This window comes from Schistocerca gregaria, chromosome 9 (assembly GCF_023897955.1).
Source record: "Schistocerca gregaria isolate iqSchGreg1 chromosome 9, iqSchGreg1.2, whole genome shotgun sequence".
In the NCBI taxonomy this organism is placed as follows: domain Eukaryota; kingdom Metazoa; phylum Arthropoda; class Insecta; order Orthoptera; family Acrididae; genus Schistocerca; species Schistocerca gregaria.
Genome location: NC_064928.1, coordinates 122,269,650 through 122,295,349, shown reverse-complemented (window position 1 = coordinate 122,295,349; position 25,700 = coordinate 122,269,650). Strand labels below are relative to the sequence as shown.

The following is a 25,700-nucleotide window of genomic DNA, read 5'->3' as shown; positions in this document are numbered from 1 at the left end:
CGAGACTCGCCAACAACCCCTGCCGGTAGGCCTACGTTTAGAAGGAAACCAGTATATTACGTAATGATGCTCGCAAAATTATATTGGGTGTGATTGAATGTTGCCAAAGGGAAAGGGAGCTGGATATTTTCCCGCGGTGGCAGCTCATTGTTTATGACGTCATATATCCTCAAGAATGTGTCTTATTTCTTTTTTTTCCGGCTACGGATCTTCGTGGGCGTACGGAGAACAAATCACCAAAATTTCATCGCAATCGGATGAATGGTCTGGGAACGCACCGAGGGCAGACATACATACATTCATTTTTATATAGAGAGATTGACAGTTACGTTATACTATATGACGTGTTAAAGTATATTTAAATTTTATAATTAATAGTTAAACATTGCGGGGAATGATATAAAATGAAAAAAAAGTAATTGCGAGCCGTGGGAATCGAACAGCGGCCTGCTGCATGACAAGTCTTACAGTGACCCAACTGCTGAAACATTGTCCATTACGCTTTTTGGGCGTTTGGAGAACGTCACCAAAGTTTCATTGCAATCGTATGAATGGTTTGTGAGCGCATAGAAGATTATATATATATATATACATTCATTTTTATATATAAAAATGCGGACGTGCATATATATATATATATATATATATATATATATATACTCCTGGAAATTGAAATAAGAACACCGTGAATTCATTGTCCCAGGAAGGGGAAACTTTATTGACACATTCCTGGGGTCAGATACATCACATGATCACACTGACAGAACCACAGGCACATAGACACAGGCAACAGAGCATGCACAATGTCGGCACTAGTACAGTGTATATCCACCTTTCGCAGCAATGCAGCCTGCTATTCTCCCATGGAGACGATCGTAGAGATGCTGGATGTAGTCCTGTGGAACGGCTTGCCATGCCATTTCCACCTGGCGCCTCAGTTGGACCAGCGTTCGTGCTGGACATGCAGACCGCGTGAGACGGCGCTTCATCCAGTCCCAAACATGCTCAATGGGGGACAGATCCGGAGATCTTGCTGGCCAGGGTAGTTGACTTACACCTTCTAGAGCACGTTGGGTGGCACGGGATACATGCGGACGTGCATTGTCCTGTTGGAACAGCAAGGTCCCTTGCCGGTCTAGGAATGGTAGAACGATGGGTTCGATGACGGTTTGGATGTACCGTGCACTATTCAGTGTCCCCTCGACGATCACCAGAGGTGTACGGCCAGTGTAGGAGATCGCTCCCCACACCATGATGCCGGGTGTTGGCCCTGTGTGCCTCGGTCGTATGCAGTCCTGAATGTGGCGCTCACCTGCACGGCGCCAAACACGCATACGACCATCATTGGCACCAAGGCAGAAGCGACTCTCATCGCTGAAGACGACACGTCTCCATTCGTCCCTCCATTCACGCCTGTCGCGACAACACTGGAGGCGGGCTGCACGATGTTGGGGCGTGAGAGGAAGACGGCCTAACGGTGTGCGGGACCGTACCCCAGCTTCATGGAGACGGTTGCGAATGGTCCTCGCCGATACCCCAGGAGCAACAGTGTCCCTTATTTGCTGGGAAGTGGCCGTGCGGTCCCCTACGGCACTGCATAGTATCCCACGGTCTTGGCGTGCATCCGTGCGTCGCTGTGGTCCGGTCCCAGGTCGACGGGCACGTGCACCTTCCGCCGACCACTGGCGACAACATCGATGTACTGTGGAGACCTCACGCCCCACGTGTTGAGCAAGTCGGCGGTACGTCCCCCGGGCCTCCCGCATGCCCACTATACGCCCTCGTTCAAAGTCCGTCAACTGCACATACGGTTCACGGCCACGCTGTCGCGGCATGCTACCAGTGTTAAAGACTGCGATGGAGCTCCGTATGCCACGGCAAACTGGCTGACACTGACAGAGGCGGTGCACAAATGCTGCGCAGCTAGCGCCATTCGACGGCCAACACCGCGGTTCCTGGTGTGTCCGCTGTGCCGTGCGTGTGATCATTGCTTGTACAGCCCTCTCGCAGTGTCCGGAGCAAGTATGGTGGGTCTGACACACCGGTGTCAATGTGTTCTTTTTTCCATTTCCAGGAGTATATATATATATATATATATATATATATATATATATAAATGTACATGACGATTTCAGTTTCGTTTACGAACAACATTTAAAGCGTTTTACTTCCAAGCCTTTCATCTGCTTTCGTGTAAGCATGAGGCCCAATTTGTAGTGCCAGACCTGCAACTGGTAGGAGTGCCTTGTCCTCCCCCCCATCGGATCCTCTACCCTCGCCAGCCTCGCCTCGCCTCCTCTCCCTGCACTTCTCTCACAGCTCTGCCGTCTTCCAGTTAACACACTGCACATCGCTAAGTCGACAATGCCTGTTAGTACAGATTAACCGTTTTGTTCCCACGCGTCCATACTTCAACACCTGTACTGCTGTCCAACAGAAAATAAACATTAATGGCTTGGTTTTAAAACATGCACTTGGAGTTACTATCCAACTGAAAAACGTACAACTTATAATAGCTATAATACCTTAAAAACTGATGTAATGTTAAGCTTATCCATTATGGATATTTTACAACCCATCACTGTTAATTGAATGTAGATACATAAAACTGCACTCACTCATTTTTTGAATAGTTATTTATTATTCCACAAACTGGTTTTCGAACCTTTTCAGGTTCATCTTCAAATGGGTTTCTGGAAGTTACATCACTATTTCTAGTATAATGTTGGGTGCTGCCTTGCAACAGTACGGGGAGATATTTTGTGTTAGTGTGCATTTGTCTGATTCCATTTTGATAGCCAGTTGCCACATCACTTACACACTTTTACACACTCTGTATGCATTTACAGCGATGTAATGTTGTTTAGTACACCATTCTCAGCCACCATTGAAATATCAATACTTATGCGTTTTACACCCTGTATAAAAACGTGCTCAGTGAAGTTATTTTGTCTACTCGTATAACAGTACTGGACATGAAATGCTAGTGAGGTGTTGTCTGTCTGTCAACTGGGAAGCGTACAGCGCCCATTGTACGGAAAACTGTCTCTCCTGGAAGAACGCTACAGTGATGACTAAGAAAAACATGGTTCAAATGGCTCTGGGCACTATGGGACTTAACATCTGAGGTAATTAGTCCCCTAGAACTTAGAAATACGTAAACCTAACTAACCTAAGGACATCACACACATCCATTCCCGAGGCAGGATTCGAACCTGCGACCGTAGCAGTCGCGCGCTTCCGGACAACAGCGCCTAGAACCGCATGGCCAGCGGGGCCGGCGATGACTAAAACCAGTCTGCAGAGATTTACACATACATTTCTTGGGTTAGTAATGTTAGTAACTAATATCAAAATCCAATGTAGTGTTCACACACTTGTGGGAAATAAACATACCCGGGCATGTCTTTGCGGTGCATAGTTAGGGTTCATAAGGCGCACTGTAGTGTAGGTATAACTTTGTGAAACACCCTGTAGTTGCTTCTTGTGATATACAGGCCTAGGTCGAGCTAGGAATCAAGTATCTGTTCTTCACATTTTCGCTAGAAGCCGCAGGTTGAGTTATACAAGTAAATCAGAAAAAAGTAACACACTATATTATCAAAAGTATCCGGACACTTGGCTGAAAAAGACTTACAAGTTCGTGGCGCCCCCCATCGGTAATGTTGGAATTCAATACAGCGTTGGCCCACACTTAGCTTTGGTGACAGCTTTCACTCTCGCAGGCATACTTTCCATCAGGTCCTGGAAGGTTTCTTGGGGAATGGCAGCCCATTTTTCACGGAGTGCTGCACTGAGGAGAGGTATCGATGTCGGTCGGTGAGGCCTGGCACGAAGTCGGCGTTCCAAAACGTACCAAAGGTATTCTCTAGGATTCAGGTCAGGACTCTGTTCAGGCCAGTCCATCACAGGGATGTTATTGTCGTGTAACCACTGCACCACAGGCCGTGCATTATGAACAGGTGCTCGATCGTGTTGTGAACATCCAATCGCCATCCCCGAATTACTCTTCAACAGTGGGAAGCAAGAAGGTGCTTAAAACATCAATGTAGGCCTGTGCTGCAATAGCTCCACGCAAAACAACAAGGGGTGCAAGAGTCCTCCATGAAAAACGCGACCACACCAAAACAGCACCGCCTCCGAATTTTGGCACTACACACGCTGGCAGATGTTCACTGAGCATTCGCAATACCCACACCCTACCATCGGATTGCCACATTGTGTATCGTGATTCGCCACTCCACACAACGTTTTTCCACCCTTCAATCGTCCAATGCTTTCGCTCCTCACACCAAGCGAGGCGTCGTTTAGCATTTACCGGCGTGATGTGTGGCTTACGAGCATCCGCTCGACCACGAAATCCAAGTTTTCTCACCTCCCACCTAACTGTCATAGTACTTGCAGTGGATCCTGATGCAGTGTGGAATTTCTGTGTGATGGTCTGGATAGATGTCTGCCTATTACACGTTACGACACTCTTTGACTGTCGACGGTCTCTGTCAGTCAACAGACGAGGTCGGCCTGTACGCTTTTGTGCTGTACGTGTCCCTTCACGTTTCCACTTCACTATCACATTGAAAACAGTGGATCTAGGGATGTTTAGGAGCGTGAAAATCTCGCATACAGACGTATGACGCAAGTGACACCGTATCACCTGACCGTGTTCAAAGTCCGTGAGTTCTGCGGAGCGCCCCATTCTGCTCTCTCACGACATTTAATGACTACTGAGGTCGCTGAAATGGAGTACTTGGCAGTAGGTGGCAGCACAATGACGTAATATGAAAAAATATGTTTTTGGAGGTGTCCGGATACTTTTGATCACATAGTGTAGATGCCCGCCAACCCGACGTCCACGCCCCACTTGTGGGTTTCAAATGGTTCAAATGGCTCTGAGCACTATGGGACTCAATTGCTGAGGTCATAAGTCCCCTAGAACTACTTAAACCTGACTAACGTAAGGACAACACACAAATCCATGCCCGAGGCAGGATTCGAACCTGCGACCGTAGCGGTCGCGTGGCTCCAGACTGTAGCGCCAGAATCGCTCGGCCACCAGCGGCCGGCCCACTTGTGGGGATTTTGAGTATGTTGTTCATGACACGTAATCCTGCTGCTGTATTAAAAATATGCGACTCGACAATTTTTCCTCCTAATTTTCTTTCGTTGACAGGAGTGAGCAGCAGGGGTTTCTGTGTCGCCTGCTGGTCAGACAACGTCCCCACACGCTAACACCTCGCAAGCTGCACGCCATCCAGCTGCACCCGACTGTCGCCTCTCATATTACTGTACCAGTTACTGCTCTCTGCCAGTAACAAGGCAAATAGGAGCAAGAAGCTAATTATACGGCTGAGCACGGATACAGAATCGATAAGATTTTTTTTTATTTTTGATTTGCTGTTGTTGTGGTATTCAGCCCAAAGATGGGTTTGATAGAGTAGTCCATCCTAATCTGACCTCTGCAAGCGTCTTCATCTGTGTGCAACTACCGCAATCTACGTTCCTACAAACCCGCTTACTGCAAAATCAAATGGCACTATGGGACTTAGCTTCTGAGGTCATCAGTCCCCTAGAACTCAGCACTACTTAAACCTAACTAATCTAAGGACTTCACAAACATCCATGCTCGAGGCAGGATTCGAACCTGCGACTGTCCGGTTACTGCATTCGAGCTGCGTATTCCTCCTAGAGTTTTTATCCCTGACGCTAGCTTCCATTACCAAACTGATAATTTCTTGATTTCCTATCAAGCGACCCTGACTTTCTGGCAAGTTCTGTCATATTTTCTTTCCCTCGATCCCATTCATTTGTTATTCCAACTACCCATCTAATCTTCAGCATTCTTCTGTAGCACAACATTTCAAAAGTTTCTGTTCCTGAACTGTTTATCGTCTACATTTCACTTCCGTATGAGGCTACACTCTGGACAACATAAAAAAAAACTTCATGGGACGTTCAATAAGTGATGCAACACTTTTTTTCTGAAAGCAGGTTGGTTTTGTTCAGGATTCCAGTGCAGCATATTATTCCCCACTCTTTTGGCTACAAAACCTCATTTTTCAACATAATCTCTATTAGTGCGACAGCCTTACAGCACCTTACTAGGAGGCCTTGTATGCCACAAGGTACCACTTTATTGGTCGACGTCGAAGCTAATGTCTTGCATCAATAACCTCTGATCATCCACGTACTGCTTGCCGTGGAGTACATCCTCCACTGAGCCAAACTGATGGAAGACAGAAGGTGCGAAATCCGAGCTGTAGGCTGGATGATGAAGAACAGTCCAATGAAGTCTCTGAACTGCTTTCCGTTGTGCAGACTTGTGTGAGGCCTTGCATTGTCATGGGGAAGGAGAAGTTCGTTTCCATTTTTGTGGCGACAGACACGCTTGAAGACGTTTCTTCACTTTCCTCAGGACAGCGCAGTACACATCACAGTTGATGATTACCTCATGAGGGAGGACACCAGACAAAATAACCCCTTCAGAGTCACAGAAGACGGTCGCCATAACTTTACCGGCTGAAGGAGCGGCTTTGAATTTTTTTTTTCGGAGCAGAGGTGTGTCGCACCACTCCATGGGCTGCTGTTTTGTTTCCGGTCCGAATGATGAACTCGTGTTTCATGGCGTATGACTATGTTCGACAAAGAACGGCTCGTAACGCGCAAGCAATTCCGCACACATAGCACTTCCATGGTCTTTATGGTTTCCGGTTAGGTGGCGAAACACCAAGCGGCACACACCATTGAGTGCCCCAATTGGTGGACGAATGTGTCAGCACTGCCAACAAAGACGTATAGTTGAATACCAAGGTTGATTGCGATCCGTCGATCACCTCGAATAAGAATATCCACAAGTCCCAACATTGCAAGAGTCACAGCTGCTTGGGGCTGGTCGGCAGGCGTGATATCTGAGAGGTTTGAGCGACCTTGTTGCGATGATGGCAGACGCCTCGCCCAACGACTCAGCGTGCATTTGTTCATAGCCAGGTCTCCGTAGACTTTCTGCAAGCGCCTGTGAAAATCTGCGTTGCTCTGGTTTTCAAGCAAAAGAAAATAAATGATAGCTCACTGCGTGGAACGCATCTCCGTTACAGACGGCATTTAGAAGGTTACGTGTAGCGGAACTCCATGAAACTACAGGGTGTTACAAAAAGGTACGGCCAAACTTTCAGGAAAAATTCCTCACACACAAAGAAATAAAATATGTTATGCGGACATGTGTCCGGAAACGCTTACTTTCCATTTTATTACTTCTCTTCAAATCACATTAATCATGGAATGGAAACAGAATGTACAAGCGTGACTTCAAACACTTCGTTACAGGAAATGTTCAAAATGTCCTCCGTTAGCGAGGATACATGCATCCACCCTCCGTCGCATGGAATCCCTAATACGCTGATGCAGCCCTGGAGAATGGCGTATTGTATCACAGCCTTCCACAATACGAGCACGAAGAATCTCTATATTTGATACCGGGGTTGCGTAGACAAGCGCTTTCAAATGCCCCCATATATGAAAGTCAAGAGGGTAGAGGTCAGGAGAGCGTGGAGGCCATGGAATTGGTCCGCCTCTACCAATCCATCGGTCACCGAATCTGTTGTTGAGAAGCGTACGAACACTTCGACTAAAATGCGCAGGAGCTCCATCGTGCATGAACCACATGTTGTGTCGTACTTGTAAAGGCACATGTTCTAGCAGCAGAGGTAGGGTATCCCGTATGAAATCATGATAACGTGCTCCATTGAGCGTAGGTGGAAGAACAAGGGGCCCAATCAAGACATCACCAACAATGCCTACCCAAACGTTCACAGAAAATCTATGTTGATGACGTGGTTGCACAATTGCGTGCGGATTCTCGTCAGCTCACACATGTTGATTGTGAAAATTTACAATTTGATCACGTTGGAATGAAGCCTCATCTGTAGAGAGAACATTTGCACTGAAATGAGGATTGACACATTGTTGGATGAACCATTCGCAGAAGTGTACCCGTGGAGGCCAATCAGCTGCTGATAGTGCCTGCACACACTGTACATGGTACGGAAACAACTGGTTCTCCCGTAGCACTCTCCATACAGTGACGTGGTCAACGTTTCCTTGTACGGCAGCAACTTCTCTGACGCTGACATTAGTGTTATCGTCAACTGCACGAAGAACTACCTCGTCCATTGTTGCAGGTGTCCTCGTCGTTCTAGGTCTTCCCCAGTCGCGAGTCATAGGCTGGAATGTTCCGTGCTCCCTAAGACGCCGATCAATAGCTTCGAACGTCTTCCTGTCGGTACACCTTCGTTCTGTAAATCTGGAAATCACGGCTATTGCCCTGTGCTAATCCATACATCAAATGGGCACCTGTCAACTCCGCATTTGTAAACATTGCACTGACTGCAAAACCACGTTCGTGATGAACACTAACCTGTTGATGCTACGTACTGATGTGCTTGATGCTAGTACTGTAGAGCTATGAGTCGCATGTCAACACAAGCACCGAAGTCAACATTACCTTCCTTTAAATGGGCCAACTGGCGGTGAATCAAGTAAGTACAGTAAATAATGGCGAAACTAAAATGAGCTCTAACATGGAAATTAAGCGTTTCCGGACACATGTCCACATAACATCTTTTCTTTATTTGTGTGTGAGGAATGTTTCCTGAAACTTTGGCCGTACCTTTTTGTAGCGCCATGTATAGCTGTTGAAGTAGGAATATTCCACAATGTCCCACAATAAATTCCTTCCGAAGTGCTTTTACTGCCTTTGACAGTCTTCTCTCCTTCATTCATCAAGAGTTCTTTCCGTGGTGAAATAATGAAAATTACTCAGTACTGGTGCCTCATTTCGTAATGTAACTCCTTCAGCATCACTTAATTAAATTCGATTACATTCAATGATCCTCGTTTTACTTTAATTGATATTCGTTTCATAACCTGTCTTCAAGACACTATCAGTTCCGTTGAGCTGCTCTTCCGTCTCCTTATCGCCTCTGACAGAATGACATCGGAAAACTGCAAAGTTTTTGTTTCTTCTCCCTGCACTGTTCCCGTTCCAAATTTCTTCTTGGTTTGCTTCACTGCTCGCTCGGTGTACAGATTAGATAGCACTGTGATGGGCTACAACCGTGTCTCATCCCTTCTCAACCATGCCTCCCGTTTCATGTCCTTCATCTGTTACTGATGCAATCTGGTTTCTGCACAAGTTGTAAATAATGTTTCGGGTCTTGTATTTTTATCCCTGCTACCTTCAGAATTTCCAAGAGAGTAAACCAATCATCTTTTTCAAAAGCTTTCTGTGCGTCTACAAATTTTAGAAACGCAGTTTTGCCTTTCTTTAAGCTGTCTTCTGAAATAATTCGTAGTGTCAGTGTTGTCTCATGTGTTCCTACTTTTCTCCAAAACACAAACTGATCTTCCTGAAGGCCGGCCGCTGCCAATTTTTCCATCCCTTTGTAAATAATTCGTTCAGTATTTTGCAACCGTGACGTATGAAACTCATGGTACGGTAGTTTCCACACATATCAGTACGCGTCTTGTCTGGAACTGGAATTGTTACGTTCTTCCTTAACTCGGCGTGAGTGAGATCGGGTATTTCATACCCAAAGTGTGTTGAGGCGCTGATTATTGAACGTCATTGTTGCCACACAAATATTGCTGTCGCAGTAGCTGGGAGGGAGAGGGGGACAAGATGCAGTGTTGAGTTTATTGCTGTGCCATCGTTAGAGGGAGATACACGTGTGCAAAGGTGGTTAGGGTACGTCACACCAGACCCCGTAGTCAGTGTTACATTTTTGAGCTGTCAGCAAGTTTCTGAGATATACAGGGTGAGTCATCTAACATTACCGCTGGATATATTTCGTAAACCACATCAAATACTGACCAATCGATTCCACAGACCGAACGTGAGGAGAGGATCTAGTGTAATTGGTTACTAAAAACCATAAAAAACGCACGGAAGTATGTTTTTTAACACAAACGACCTTTTTTTGAATGGAACCCCGTTAGTTTTGTTAGCACATCTGAACATATAAATAAATACGTAATCAGTGCCGTTTGTTGCATTGTAAAATGTTAATTACATCCGGAGATATTGGAAACTAAAGTTGACGCTTGAGTACCACATCTCCGCTGTTCGATCGTGTGTATCAGAGAGCACCGAATTACGTAGGGATCCAAAGGGAACGGTGATGGTCCTTAGGTACCGAAGAGACTGGAACAGCACATTACGTCTACATGCTAACACCTTTTTATTGGTCTTTTCCACTGACGCACATGTACATTACCATGAGGGGTGAGGTACACGTGCACACGTGGTTTCCGTTTTCAATTACGCAGTGGAATAGAGTGTGTCCCGACATGTCAGGCCAATAGATGTTCAATGTGGTGGCCATCATTTGCTGCACACAATTGCAGTCTCTGGCGTAATGAATGTCGTACACGCCGCAGACATCTGGTGTAATGTCGCCGCAGTCTGCCACAATACGATGTTTCATATCCTCTGGGGTTGTAGGCACATCACGGTACACAATCTCCTTTAACGTACCCCACAGAAGTCCAGAGGTGTAAGATCAGGAGAACGGGCTGGTCAATTTATGCGTCCTCCACGCCCTATGAAACACCCGTCGAACATCCTGTCAAGCGTCAGCCTAGTGTTAATTGAGGAATTGTGCAGGTGCACCATCTTGCTGATACCACATACGTCGACGCGTTTCCAGTGGGACATTTTCGAGCAACATTGGTAGATCGTTCTGTAGAAATGAAGTGAGGATAATGTTTAAAGCGTCAACTTTAGGTTACAATATCTCCGGATTTAATTAACATTTTACAATGCAACAAACGGCACTGATTACGTATTTGTTTATATGTTCAGATGTGCTAACAAAACTAACGTGGTTCCATTTAAAAAAAACGTAGGATTGTGTTAAAAAACAGACTTCCGTCCATTTTTGTATGGTTTGTGTTAAACAATTACACCAGCACCTCTCCTCACGTTCGGTTTGTGGAATCGGTTAGTCAGTATTTGATGTGGTTTACGAAATATATCCAGCGGTAACGTTAGGTGACTCACCCTGTATAGTTATTTATAGCATTGTCTGATTTATTTTTAGATTTTATATTTCTCAAGATGTCTTATGAAGAAAATGAACGTCGGCTACAAGAACTACTACAAAAGGCTTTAGAAAACTGTTCAAATGCTAGATCCTGTGACTCGGAGATCGAAGAAGATTCAAAATGGTTCAAAGGGCTTGAGCACTATGGGACGTAACATCTGAGGTCATCAGTCCCCTAGAACTTAGAACTACTTAAACCTAACTAACCTAAGGACATCACACACATCCATGCCCGAGGCAGGACCGTAGCGGTCGCGCGGTTCCAGGCTGAAGCGCCTAGAACCGCTCGGCCACTCCTGCCGGCAGCGAAGAAGAGATTGACAAAGTTTCTCAAAGAAGTGAAGAAAGTGATTCGGAGCAAGAGAGTATTTTGTACGATTCGGAAGAGCCAAAATCTACGTTAGCGGCTTATAGTCAGTCACCTGAGGTACGTCGAATTTTTTATACGTCCAAAGATGGTACAAAATATATGAAGAATTGTCCTAGGAAAAGTGTTCGTATTCGTTCAGAGAATATTATTACCAATTCTCCAGGCGTATAAGGTGCTGCAAAACATGCCAAAACAGAGACTGAGTGCTGGAGTCCTTTTATAACAAACAGTACGTTGAATACTATACTTATACAAATAATCAAATAAGGAATATCAGGGGAAGATATCTATAAAATAAAGAGCAGTACCACATGAACAATGCAGCTTTGGAGGATTTGAAGGCATTTATGGGACTTTTGTAAATAGCGGGCGTAATCCGCTCAAATAGAAAAACTTGAACGATTTGTGGCGTACATATTGCACTGGAGTTGCAATCTTTCGGACTACAATGCCACTGGAGAGGTTTTACTTTCTCCAAAATTGAGATTCGATGATAAAAACATCTGGGACGAAAGAAAAAAGACTGACAGCCTGGCTGCTGTAAGAGATACTATTGATAATTTCGTTGAAATTATTCAACAACACTATATGCCGTCTGAGAACCTTACTATTGATGCGATGCTGTTATCTTTCCGAGGGAGATGTCCTTTCCGTGTACAAATGCCAAACAAACCAGCCAAATACGGCGTAAAAATATATGCTCTTGTAGATGCGAAGACATTCTATATCCTCAAACTGGAAGTATATTCGGGAAAACAACCACCAGGATCTTACCAGCTTGGCCGCGCGGGATTAGCCGAGTGGTCTGAGGCGCTGCAGTCTTGGACTGTGCGGCTGGCCCCGGCGGAGGCTCGAGTCCTCCCTCGGACAGGGGTGTGGGTGTTAGTCCTTAGGATAATTTAGGTTAAGTAGTGTGTAAGCTTAGGGACTGATGACCTTAGCAGTTAAGTCCCATAAGTTTTCACATACATTTGAACAGTTTTTTCTTACCAGCTAAATAATGAAGCGTATGATACAAACCGTTTAGTGGAGCCAATAACGAAAACAAATAGGAACTTGACGTTCGATAATTAGTTTACTAGTTACCCCCTTATAATCCATCTGTTGAAAGAACATTCATTCACTTCTGCCGGCACAGTTCGTAAAAACAAGACATGTTTACCTGAAATTTTCAGAAAAGGAAGAAAAGTATATAGTTCTCGAGCTGGGTTTCAGAATGACGTTATACTCGTGTCCTATGTACCTAAAAAAAAATTGTGCTGGCTATGTCAAGTTTACACCATGATGGGAACGTAGACCAACCGACAGGTGATAAAAGACAGCCGGAAATGATTACTTATTACAGTGCAAATATAGTCGTTGTCGCAGATGAACTGAGTGCCAATTATGATGTTGCCCGCAACAGCAAACGTTGGCCTATGACAATTTTTTATGGTATACTCAGTATGTCTGCCATAAATGCCTTCAGAGTGTACGGAGAAAATAACAAAGGTGACAAAACACGTATGAAGCCCCGAGATTTCTTTCGTAATTTAGGTTTGAATCTGATGAATGACAGTCTCCTCATTGGACAAGAAAACCTACGTCTTCCAGAAATAGGATTGCTGATAAACTGGAAGAAACTTCATCATCGCCAGGTAAAAAAAAAAAAAAAAAAAAAAAAAAAAAAAAAAAAAAAAAAAAAAAAACCGGTAGATACGTCAGATGTGACGACTGTGCTAAAAAAAAAGACAGGAAAACAAAACACTGTTGTTCAGAGTGTGACAAGTCAATATGTATGGAGCACGCGATTTTTATGTGCGGGGAATGCTCTGGTTTGTAGGGGTTATGTCGGTGCTGCGCTAATTGAGCTCATGAGACATTTTATTTTCATTTTCTGTTTCATAATTAGAAGATAATATCATTATGTTAATTAATCAAAGAGACTGTAATTTTGTTCGAATTTTGTATGAAAAAATGTTAAACTTCTTAAACTTGTACTTTTTCAGATAAACTATAGAAACTTCATTATTTCACCATAAGAGAAAGGTACTATATCTTAAACGTAGTATTTTAGTTACTCATCTTGTTTAATAGACACCATTATTACTACCCCAAGTTAAATACCTGATAAACGATTACAGTATAAAAAAATTGTCATCAGAGTTTCAGGTATCTCATACCCAACTCATAGCTGGTGTAACAGTTTCTCACCTCATTCACGCCGGGTTAAATCTAAGGATATTTTGCCTGTCACAAGTATCTTGCATACCAGATTGAATAATTTTGTCATGGCGACCTCTCCCAAGTATCTCAATAGCGTGCTGTAGGGCTCTTGTTCCCATTTAGGCCTTTCAGTGCTGTACAGGGTGTCCGAGAAATGTTACAACGAACTTCAAGGGGTTGTAGAGGATGTCTTGACGAACAAATTGAGGATAGGAACCCGTGTCCAGAAACTTCATTTAATGGCGCTACAGAGCGTCGAAGTTCACCGGCGCCTGCCACTGTGGAGCCCCCCCTACATTAGGCCGCCCCTTCGCTGACGGACTGTAGGCGACTCATAACAACGATCGCCAACGGAGAAGATGGAGCTACCTGCTGCATAGAAAGGCCCACCCAGTCTTCTATGATGCTCTGTTGGTGGATGACGCTTTCGGACACGGGTTTCCATCTGCAATTTATTTTTCTCTCTAAAACCACCAGTGTTTTCCAGTGCCTATAACTTCGAGACTCTGTAGCGTCGTTGGATGACGTTTCCAGACTGGGGTTCGTATTCTCGATTTGTTCCTTAAGACACAGTCTACAACTCCTCGAAGTTTGTCGCAACGTTTATGGTATGCTCTGTATAGTGTGTAATAAGCCAAGTATCGAGTTCATGTGTGAAATGTCCGCCCCCGGTAGCTGAGCGGTGAGCGCGCCAGACTGTCAATCCTAAGGGCCCGGGTTCGATTCCTGGCTGGGTCCGACATTTTCTCCACTTAGGAACTGGGTGTTGTGGAGTTCTAATCATCATCATTTCATCCCCATCGACGCGCAAGTCGCCGAAGTGGCGTCAAATCGACAGACTTGCACCCAGCGAACGGTCTACCCGATGGGAGGCCCTAGTCACACGACATTATTATGTGTGTAATAATTTAAATTACACGGATTTTTAAAGTAGTGCTGTTGTATGTCGCATCCACGGATATTACAGTTTTGTAAAACCAATTTAACCCTCTTGCTACCAATTTAATCCTTTTGCTATCTCGATACTGTTGCCCGTGGCCATTGTTTTCGTCGTTTTTGCCAGGTGAAGTCGGACCTCGTAATTCACATTGCATAGACTAAGAACGTAGCGGCAGATCATGACCAAATTGTAACACAAAATAGTCTGTTAAATTCGTGATAGGTTTCATAAGCTAAACATTCTGTCATAATTAAACGAATTTTATGATATTTCCCTAGGATCATTTCTGCAACAGTGCGATGTCGAAGGAAGTCGCGTTACATGCCTCATACTGAATGTGGTGTCACCGCCAGACACCACACTTGATAGGTGGTAGCCTTTAAATCGGCCACGGTCCGTTAGTATACGTCGGACCCGCATGTCGCCACTATCAGTGATTGCAGACCGAGCCCCGCCATACGGCAGGTATAGTCTAGAGAGACTCCCTAGCACTCGCCCCAGTTGTACAGCAGACTTTGCTAGCGAAGGTTCACTGTCTACATACGCTATCATTTGCAGAGACGACAGTTTAGCATAACATTCAGCTACGTCATTTGCTACGACCTAGCAAGGCGCCATATTCAGTTACTATGTATCTTGAACAGATAATAATGTGAATCATGTACCATCAAGATCGACGTTCATCATTAATGGATTAAAGTTAGGTATCAAACTAATTACGTCCGCTTGCTGAATTCTCATTCCTTGTCATGTTCCAGACCTCACGTCAGTATAATTCTTCCCTCCTCACGCCAGTCTGCGTGAGCTAAAACTCTTGCATTTCGGCCTCCACTCGTAACATGGTTTTGGCTCTTCTGCTAACACAAAACTGAATATTGTTTAAAGTTCATCATATACTTCATTAACTAAATGTTCGTTTATTCACCTAATGTTAATCACGTTATAAACTTTGCATTCCAAGAGGCAACCAGGAGGCAGCCAAGACGAAGGGTTGAAGGTATCTGTCCCAAGGGGTGTTTTTGCTCGAATGAAGAAATTATTGCGTGGCAAGTGAAACGTCCCCTTAGAAAAATTATACACGACTGTGCTTAAACTGACACACAATAGATTTTAGCGCAACGCAATCTGACTTTCAGTAATCCCTGCAAGAGAATGGCTCTGACTAACATTAACCTATATGTTTCACAAATCGCTTACCTCACAAAAATCTTCGTTACTCGAACTACTGCAATACAGCGAGCGCCACTACTGCCAGCTAACTAAAAGATTCAAACTACGGAAGTCACTAACTACTGATAGGCACAGTTAGCAAATGAAAGATTTTAATAGAGAACAAACAATGTATTTACCTTTATAGTCATAATATATATATATATATCAGTTCATGACATCCGGTCTTACAAATTTCAAAACTCCGCCATTTCTCTCCCCACGTCCACCACTGCTGGCGGCTCACCTCCAACTGCGCAACGCTACGTGCTGTTAGCATCCAGCTGCCACTGCCCAACACTACAATGGCAGACAACAATGCAAACTAGCCACAGACTGCGCACAGCACAGCCAGTGATTTTTCATACAGAGCGCTATGTGGCGTTACCAATAAGAAAACCTAAACAGCCTACTTACGTAGCCCCCATGCTCCCCACAAAAAAACTTTTACAAATTGTTTTGGGCAGTGGCCAATAATGATTTGATAAAATTTTTCATAATTACTATAACAAAGATATCAAATGCACACACTTATTGATACAATGTTGGTCAGAAGCTAAAATTTTCTCACAGTCCATAAAGACAGTCTTGATCGTCATCACAGTAAAATTGCAGTGTTTTTTTCAAAGTCTGAGCAATAAAAGAAAGTGCACTTGGAAGTAGTGGATTTCTAAGCAGTCTTGAAGAAGTAGTGTTGTCCTTCCAATGAAAGACAGTGCTGACTCTTGACATGCAGACAGGTAATGGGCCACAGCAGAGTCAGTCGACGTTGAAGACTATTGGTAGGTAGGTCATCACAGAGCAGACCCACTGTAGTCCTGGTAGAGATTACTATTGGTGGCCACCAGAGGTGCAGACCCACTGCAGTCCTTGTAGAAATAATGGTATTGGTGGGTCATCAAAGGTGTAGACCCACTGTAGTCCTTGTAGAGATAGCCAGCAGCCATCTGTTTGACTGTGCAGGCGCACAATCACCATTGAAGAGTCTTGTGGATAATATAGCAAGTCCATAACCCACCACTTGTCCACTCACAAAGTTTTTGGAATTGTCCTTAGAACCAGCAATGCTGTTGTCCAGTCCCTTGCTGAATTATTAACACACGTGCAAACACTATCAGTCCCTACTTCTCACATATTGTCCATATATTATGACCAACAGAAACGTGTGCAGTGAAATGTAATTTACAAGTTACTTAATTGAATGAACTGGTGTCAATTACAATTTTATAACATAAAAATACAATAACAAAGGTACAAAATACATCTTTAAAGAACATAACAATACAGATAACATTTGCAGTAGTACAGGCTTTACAAAAGAATCGAAATAGCAAATACATCAGTGTTACAAAAATTACGAGCTAAGTACATACATAAAAGATCAGAATAACTTTTGAAACATCAACTTCACACATGAGCATTAGAACAAAACAGAATAAATAAATTGTAAACATCTTTACTAAGTAAATAACATGTTATTAATGCAAATTATATTTGAAGATAACAGTATTCCTCATCATAGTGAATGTAGCTTAGTATTAGAAGAGAAAAAATTCTATGAACAGTACACAGAGACAGGAAGAAAACAAATACACAAGGGTACACAAACGCATAGTGGATAACACAAGAGGAAAGGGCAGGGTTTGTTTTCAGTGTAACATTTGGTACTGCAGTCCAACCCAAAACTTCATTCTGTAGATCTTTCGTCATATCTCAACATTTGTTTCCACCAAAAATATCTTATCCAAGCATGCTTTCTGTATTTTGTTCACATCCTATTTCAAAAATAGTTTTTCTCCACTGTACACTACTTTTTTTTTGGCCAAACCATTTTCTTATAGCTTCTCAATGCTTTTCTTTCAATTCATCATAGTTTCTTATGTAGTCTACCCCCTCTTAAGCTAACTTAAACCTACTGAGCTCAGATGCTAAACTAAGGGGCGACGCAATGCAGCAGCACAAAACAAATTGACACAAACAGCAATGACCCAAAAAATGCAGATTTGCAAAGCAAGCAGTAATAAATGTAATAACTTATATCTAAACTTGACAAACCCACAAGCAGAAAAAATAGTATACTAAAGACAACAATGCAGATAAGGGAAAGTTATGATCACATCTTAATGTCTATGTTATTAAAGTGGTGCACCACAAAAACTAATGCTACAACAAATTACCAAGTACTTGAAGAGAAAATTATATATACAGTTACTGTTATTAGTCGCTTCTTATTGCTCTTTCCATTCCAAGAGCTTCTTTTTCGAAGAATGTGGATCATAAAATAATTATTTAATAGATCTGTTGACAGAAAGTGTTCATTACCAAATGCATTTAATTTTATTTTATAAAACCAATGCTGCAACACAGCTGGAAACCAGATATCAAATGAAATAAGCAACTATGAAAGGCAAAGCATAAAAATATCATTCAATAGTCATGTGACATTTCATATGTTAGAACAAATTTTCTCAACTCTCGTAGAAAGACGCTTGTCATTATCAGGTGTGCAGAAGTAAATAAGTATCTTCTCCAAGTAATGAGCGTGTCGTTTTTGCGATGCTTTCTACACAGGAATGTCAATAGCGAGGATAATGGCCTCCCTTTTTTTTTTTCTTGTGCCTCTGAAAGTCACACACTAATGGCTTGTTTCCAGGTGGCTGTCGCCCAGCTGGGTACCCACGACGCGACGCATTACGTGCAGGTGGTCTTACCGAAATATTTACGACACCAGTTTCCGCTACAGTGGCAGTCTCATATAAATAATTTCACTGGTCAAGAACTTGCGTTACACATATGTATAAACAAAATTCTATTAATATAACAGTGTCCAAAAAGTTTTCGTCGACATTGTAATACATTCAAGCATTTAAATACATTTCATAACTCTTAAAGTACGATTCATGGTTTTCAACAACCTTTTTCACAAACCAGAGTCCCTAACCACTACTCATTATTCTTTACTTTATTACACATATACATATTCGTAGACACTTTTTCAATATTTCATCATAATAAATACGTAGCATAATCAAATTCCTCATATAGCATCAGCTTATTGATCATAAACATACCGCAACAGCATAATACACATAGTCATCGTAATAACAACATCATAACACCTCAGTCAAATTCTCAAAATCGTCGTAGCTTCCTCCACTAATTTCAAAACCTAAAAAAATTCTCTGCTCATGTCAAAAGTGTCATCTACCTCAAACGTACTTTAAAAATCATGATCCCATACCAAATACATCATTGAAAGCTCTCATAATATCACAATGGTTCCGAAAAAATATGAACTGTTCACAAAGTACAGACAAAATACAATTTCATAAGTGTGAAGTTTTCCAATGGTGCAATTACGTAAACATCTGTCACTGATGTAGTAAAATAAAATGTTCGTTCCTCTGTTAAATGACCAGATAGCTGTGTAATTTATGTGTTAGAGAAATATGGTACCGATGTGTAAAGTTGTATAAGCAAATACCATATTAGCTAGGGCTCCTTGTGCTTGCCAAACACATGGTACAGAAAGTAGGCGTGTACCCCCCTGAGGATTAATGTAATTATATCCTCAGGTGTTGCAGATTACAACAATGGAATGAAATGTATCACGGAAAACCTTTGTATCATTGTACTTCAAATATCTTTAACAATAAATGTTTTAAGTACAAAATTAATCACTCAAATACGTGTACTGTAGCGCTACACCGTGCGTCTTGTTGTAAGATAATATCTGTGGAAGTGTCGTAGTTATCGTCCTCCAAAAGCTAAGTTCTGCAGAAGTCAATGTACTTACTCATGATAAACAAAAGTGAAATGCATTGCGTATAGATATCGTAGTTACTACTCTTATTGCCGTGATGAAGTAAGTACTGTGCTGTAACGTATTGTTGTGCTACAGAAAAGGCTGTCTCACTGTAGCTATACCACAAAGTTACTACTAAAACATGTTTTCCTTTCCAGAAGAATTCAGAAAAACTGTGCAGATATAAAACAGATACACCGCAAAAGCACAATGTAAATTGTGTCACACATTAGTAGCGTCGTGATATAATCGTGTAGCTATCAAAGAAACCAAATGCTAAGTCATCTTTAATCTCACAGAAAGTACATCAAATAAAGAATGTCTTTTAAACTAAACCAAAATGTTGCATTAAAGTCTCATTAACAGTACTGATATATGTTCTAAGTATGTAAGCCTTGTAGTCGTTACGTAATCGTGCAAACTAACAAGCAAGAATGTACAAATAACAACACTCGTCCCCTTAGAAAAATTATACACGACTATGCTTAAACTGACACACAATAGTTTTTAGCGCAACGCAATCTGACTTTCAATAATCCCTGCAAGGGAATGGCCCTGACTAACATTAACCTATATGTTTCACAAATCACTTACCTCACAAAAATCTTCGTTACTCGAACTACTGCAATACAGCGAGCGCCACTACTGCCAGCTAACTAAAAGATTCAAACTACGGAAGTCACTAACTACTGATAGGCACAGTTAGCAAATGAAAGATTTTAATAGAGAACAAACAATGTATTTACCTTTATAGTCATAATATATATATCAGTTCATGACATCCAGTCTTACAAATTTCAAAACTCCGCCATCTCTCTCCCCACGTCCACCACTGCTGGCGGCTCACCTCCAACTGCGCAACGCTACGTGCTGTTAGCATCCAGCTGCCGCTGCTCAACACTACAATGGCAGATAACAATGCAAACTAGCCACAGACTGCGCACAGCACAGCCAGTGATTTTTCATACAGAGTGCTATGTGGCGTTACCAATAAGAAAACCTAAACAGCCTACTTACACAAGTATTTGTGGCTTGAAGACAAGGTGATTTTCGACCTAGAGGTGTTACCGAACAGCCAAAATACAAAATTCTACAACCGAGGTCTCCCGCCAAGTCCTCCGCCTATGAGAAAAAGTGTGTCGCATTGTCGGTGAACACTTACATAATTCCTTTATGGAGTTGATAATGGAAACTTCATGTCTTCCTAATGTTGACTATCGCGTCCTCTAGAGGACAGGGTAAGTGCTGAGTATGGGTGATGACGATAATCTACATGTGGCGTACCATGTTTGAGCATTGCCTTTGTTGCCAGAGAATTACCTCTACCAATGAGACGTGTTTCATGCTGCTCTAACCGTCGATACCTCATTAACTATTTCGATAGCCTGCTGTGCTCTGTCCGTAAGACCCCTGGCCTCACGCACTGCTCCGTCCTTTGTGGACAGTAGCTGAGTAGCGGATACGTAACAACTGCCCCCGGCAATTCGTGTTTTCGTAGGCTGCGGCTGACCTCCGTGCGTTCAAAGCAAATTCCTGCGGAAGCGATTACTGTAATTGCCGGTCATGACACGCGATGTCCCACACACAGTTCGTCTTGGCCCTCGTGCGCAGTTGGTGTCTTCGACGTCCAGGCTGCGGATCGCTCTGTTCCTCGTGCACCGTGAAGCGAAACGCCTTTGGCCGTGTCGTCCGTATACCGCCGTACTTCTTGCTGGCAACCCTCCTGCGCTGTCTAGACGATACTGTTTGTAAGTATTCAGTCTTCAATGTTTGTCTTCTTTTTCTTTCTTGTCTGCTCAGAGCAGATGAAACCGGAAAAACCAAATTCTTAAAAAAAAGAAAGAGTGTAAAAAGTGACGTTGAACAACTCTGATATGAGAGAAGTGTTTGGTGACCAGGGAGGGGAAAAAATCACGAACAGAGTCCCTCAAATTTCAGTTTTGGTAGCACTATTATGTATTACGTAAGTTATGTGGACGACCTTCCACTTGATTTACATCAGAGTTGGTACTCCTTGCAGACAACACTAGTGCTATAATTGATGTGCTTAGATATACAGCAACATAAGGAACTGTTAATACTTTTTTAAAACATTTTAAAAAACATTTGGTCTACTCAGAGTCAGTCAAATCGACAAAAGCATCCTCTTAACAGAAGAATGCAAAACCTCATCCTAAATTAGTCGAAAATTGAATAAAGTTTAGCTATGGAGAAAATAAATTCACATGTTGGTTTCCACAGGATTCAGTTTTGGGCGCGCTATTATTTCCTATATCTACGTCTACGTTCTATACTATGTCTTCTTCCTTTCCTGTTCCAGTTGTGAAAGATATGTCGCAAAACCGAGCTTCGTATATATTCCTGCACTCTGGAATCTCTCTGATGTAAACTTCGTGGTCTTTCCGCGGTATATACGTGGCAGAAAGTAATATATCACTTGACTCTTCTAGAAATGTACGTTCTCGGAATTGTAACTCTAAACCAAAAGTGCTGCACGAGCCTCCTCGTGTAGCATCTTGAGTGGACGTGGCTGAGCAACTCCGAGACGCATTCGCGCCTACTAAACTAATCTGTGACGAAACGTACTGCCATTTATTTATTTACACGTCAAGTTCCTCAGGACCGAATGGAGGAGAAAATCTCCAAGGTTATGGAACTCGTCAGTACATGAAATTACAACATAAGAGTAATAACAAATAAAAATAAAATGTTTATGAACCCCAAAAAAATCAATCCATAAGTTTAAGTAAATGCAATCAACACGACAACAAGATTCAGTTTAATTTTTCAGAGAATAGGAGTGACCCATGAGGAAACTCTTCAGTTTCGATTTGAAAGCGCGTGTACTACTGCAAAGATTTTTGAATTAGAGTGGTAGCTTATTGACATGCAGCAGGATACTGCTAACCTCTCTGCACAAGACTTAAGGAAGTCCGATCCAAATACAGGTTTGATTTCTGCAGAGTATTAACTGAATGAAAGCTGCTTATTGTTGGGAATAAGCTAATATTGATAACAAGAAATGACAGTAAGGAATATATATATACTGAGAGGCCAATGTCAAAAGACCCAGACTCGTGAACAGGATCGACAAGATGTTCGTGAACTCACACCACTTATTGTCTGAACCGCCCGTTTCTGAGTCAAATATATCCATTTAGAATGGGGAGAGTTACCCCAAAATACAATACCATATGACATAAGCGAATGAAAAGTAGACTAATTTTCGTGTCGAACGATCACTCATTTCAGATACCATTCGAATAGTAAAAATGGGAGCATTATGTCTTTGAACAAGATCCTGAACGTGGGCTTTCCACGACAGCTTACTAACTATCTGAACACGTAGAAATTTGAAAGGTTCAGTTTCACTAATCATATGCCCATTCTGTGAAATTAAAAAGTCAGGTTTTGTTGAATTGTGTGTTAGATACTGTAAAAACTGAGTCTTACTGTGATTTAGTGATAGTTTACTTTCTGCAAGCCATGAACTTATGTGATGAACTGCACTATGTGAAACAGGGCCAATGTTGCTCACAATATCATTCACTACTACATCAGCAAACAGAAATATTTTAGCACTTACCCATAATACTAGAGGGCATATCATTTATATAAATAAGGAACAGGAGTGGTCCCAACACTGATCCCTGGGGCACCCCCCTCCGCCCCCCCCCCCCCCCCCGCCCCACTTGACTGTACCCCACTCAGACCCCACATCACAGTGATTCTCAAAATTTTGAATAATGACCTTTTGCTGCCTGTTGCTAAAGTAAGAGGTGAACCAATTGTGAGCTTCTCCATGTATTCCATAATGGTCAAACTTCTGCAGTAATATTTTGTGATCAACACAATCAAACGCCGTAGTTAAATAAAAAAATATGCTTAGCGTTCGAACCTTTTGTTTAACCCATACAATACATCACAGAGAAAAGACAATATAGCATTTTCGGTTGTCAAACGGCTTCTAAAGCAAAACATTTGATAGCAAATCGTTTGATATAAAATGATCAATTATCCTTACAGACACAGCCTTCTCAATAACTTTAGCAAAAACTGATACCATAGAAATAGGTCTGAAACTGTCTACATTGTCCTTTTCTCCCTTTTTATAAAGCAGCTTTACTACTGAGTATTTTAATCGTTCAGTAAACTGACCATTCCTAAAGCAAAAATTACAAATATTTCTAAATACAGGGCTAACATGTGCAGCACAGTACTTTAATATTCTGCTAGGCACTCCATCATATCCACGAGAGTCCTTACTTAGTCTTCAGTGACTTAATTACTGACTGAGTCTCCCTCTTGTCTGTACCTCAGTAGTGTATTTCAGACATCAATCTCGGAAAGGCATTTGCTAAGAAAGTTAAATTATTCCCTGTAGAAACTAAATTTTTATTACATTCACCAGCAATGCTCAGAAAATGATTGTTAAATACTGTACATATACCTGACTTATCAATAACAGAAATATTTTTACTACGAACTGACCTTATATCGTCGACCTTGTGCTGCTGACCAGACACATCCTTCACAACTGACCGTATGGTTTTATTTTTATCCTGTGAATTAACTATACTATTTGCATACCAAATACATTTTGCCTTCCTAATGACATTTTTAAGCACCTTACAGTACTGTTTGTAATGGGCTACTGCAGCTTGATTGTGATTACCTCGTTAGCCACCCAGGCTGCCGATTACTGCTAGTACCCCCGTTTAGAACGTTCCAATGGAAATCAACTCTCAAAGAGCGTGTGAAATGTGTTAAGGAAAGCATTATATTTATCACCTATGTTATCGGCCCTATAAACATCTTGTCACTCTTGTTCCTTGACAAGGTTTAAAAAACTCTCTATTGCTGTTGGATTAACTTTCCTACATAGTTTTTAATTATATGTGAGATTTGTTTGAGAACAAAAGCCATTTAGTGTGAAAATTTCTGCATCATGGTCTGGAAGGCCATTCACCCTTTCTTTGGGTCTTCTATATTTCCTCTGTCTACCCTATTTGTTAAGTGTCCCAGACAGACGAACAATACTCAGGTAACGCTCGAACGAGGGTTTTGTAAGCTATCCCCTTCATTAGTGGACTACACTTCCTGAGGACTCTTACAATAAATCTCAGTCCAACATAAGCTTTTCCTATAATTAAGTCTTACGTGATCGTTCGACCTTAAAACGTTTCATGATCGCCTTCTCAGATTACTGCCTTTCCGTAATTGTGCAATACAATAATGGACTTTACGTCTATTTTATATACGTGAATGACCTTACATTTATCTTACATCAAGCAAACTTAATGTTCTTCATATATGGCACTAGCCTTACAACCAACCCGGTTAGACAGACTGCAGCATGAGGAACTGCTGTTTTTCTGAAAGAACTCAAAATAATTTTTATCTGCTCAGAGTAAGCACGTTAACAACACAACAATTTCTTAACAATGAGAATTCTAGAAACTGTGCTAAATAACTATGAAACGGAAGATGATATTTCCGTTTTGCGTCCATTTTCTTTGGAGCAGTGAATACTTTTTGCCTAAGTGTTGAGTTACCTCAAAATTCCGCATGACAGCATAGAGTGAAAGTATGCAAAGTATGTTAGCTTGCTAATTTCTGTATCCTTAAAATTATTGTGATTGCAAAGTTGCTGAACCTAGTCACTTAAGGAGATCCAAAATATGAATTTCCCAATTAAGATTCTCGTCTACATGCACACCAAAAAACGTAGTATGCTCTACCCTGGCTACTGACTTCTGTTATTGTGTTATATTTATTGAAGGAATTTTACTCCTTGCAGTAGAAAATTGGATGTAATGTGTTTTTTAAAGTTCAGAGAAAGCCCATTCGCAGAAACCAGATCAATAACTTTTCCAAATATATTATTTGTATCATTTTCTGTAGGAGTTTCTTTTACTGGATTGTAAAATCAGCAAACAGTGTCATTTTAGCTTCTTGTTTCAGATAAGAAACAAAGGCGACTGTTCAGCTTGAGTAACAATCTTGGGCTAACTGAAGCTGGAGCCTGCCTTTTTTGGACAACAGGTATTAGCTGGAAGAAGGTGGACTCAAACA

The 25,700-nt window shown here is 42.1% G+C and overlaps 1 protein-coding gene across 4 annotated transcripts in view; it reads left to right on the top strand.

The window, feature by feature from the left end:
• LOC126291873 (uncharacterized) overlaps positions 1-25,700 on the top strand; it is a 234,174-nt gene that overhangs the window by 48,321 nt on the left and 160,153 nt on the right. Inside the window, exon 1 of one of the 4 annotated variants that reach the window (XM_049985593.1) lies at positions 21,206-21,373. The exons of 2 other annotated variants lie outside the window; for them this stretch is intronic. The gene's annotated coding sequence lies outside the window, so the exon portion shown is untranslated. Of the gene's footprint in view, positions 1-21,205; positions 21,374-25,700 lie in introns of those variants that run through there. One more of the 4 variants, XM_049985597.1, reaches the window with a different exon arrangement.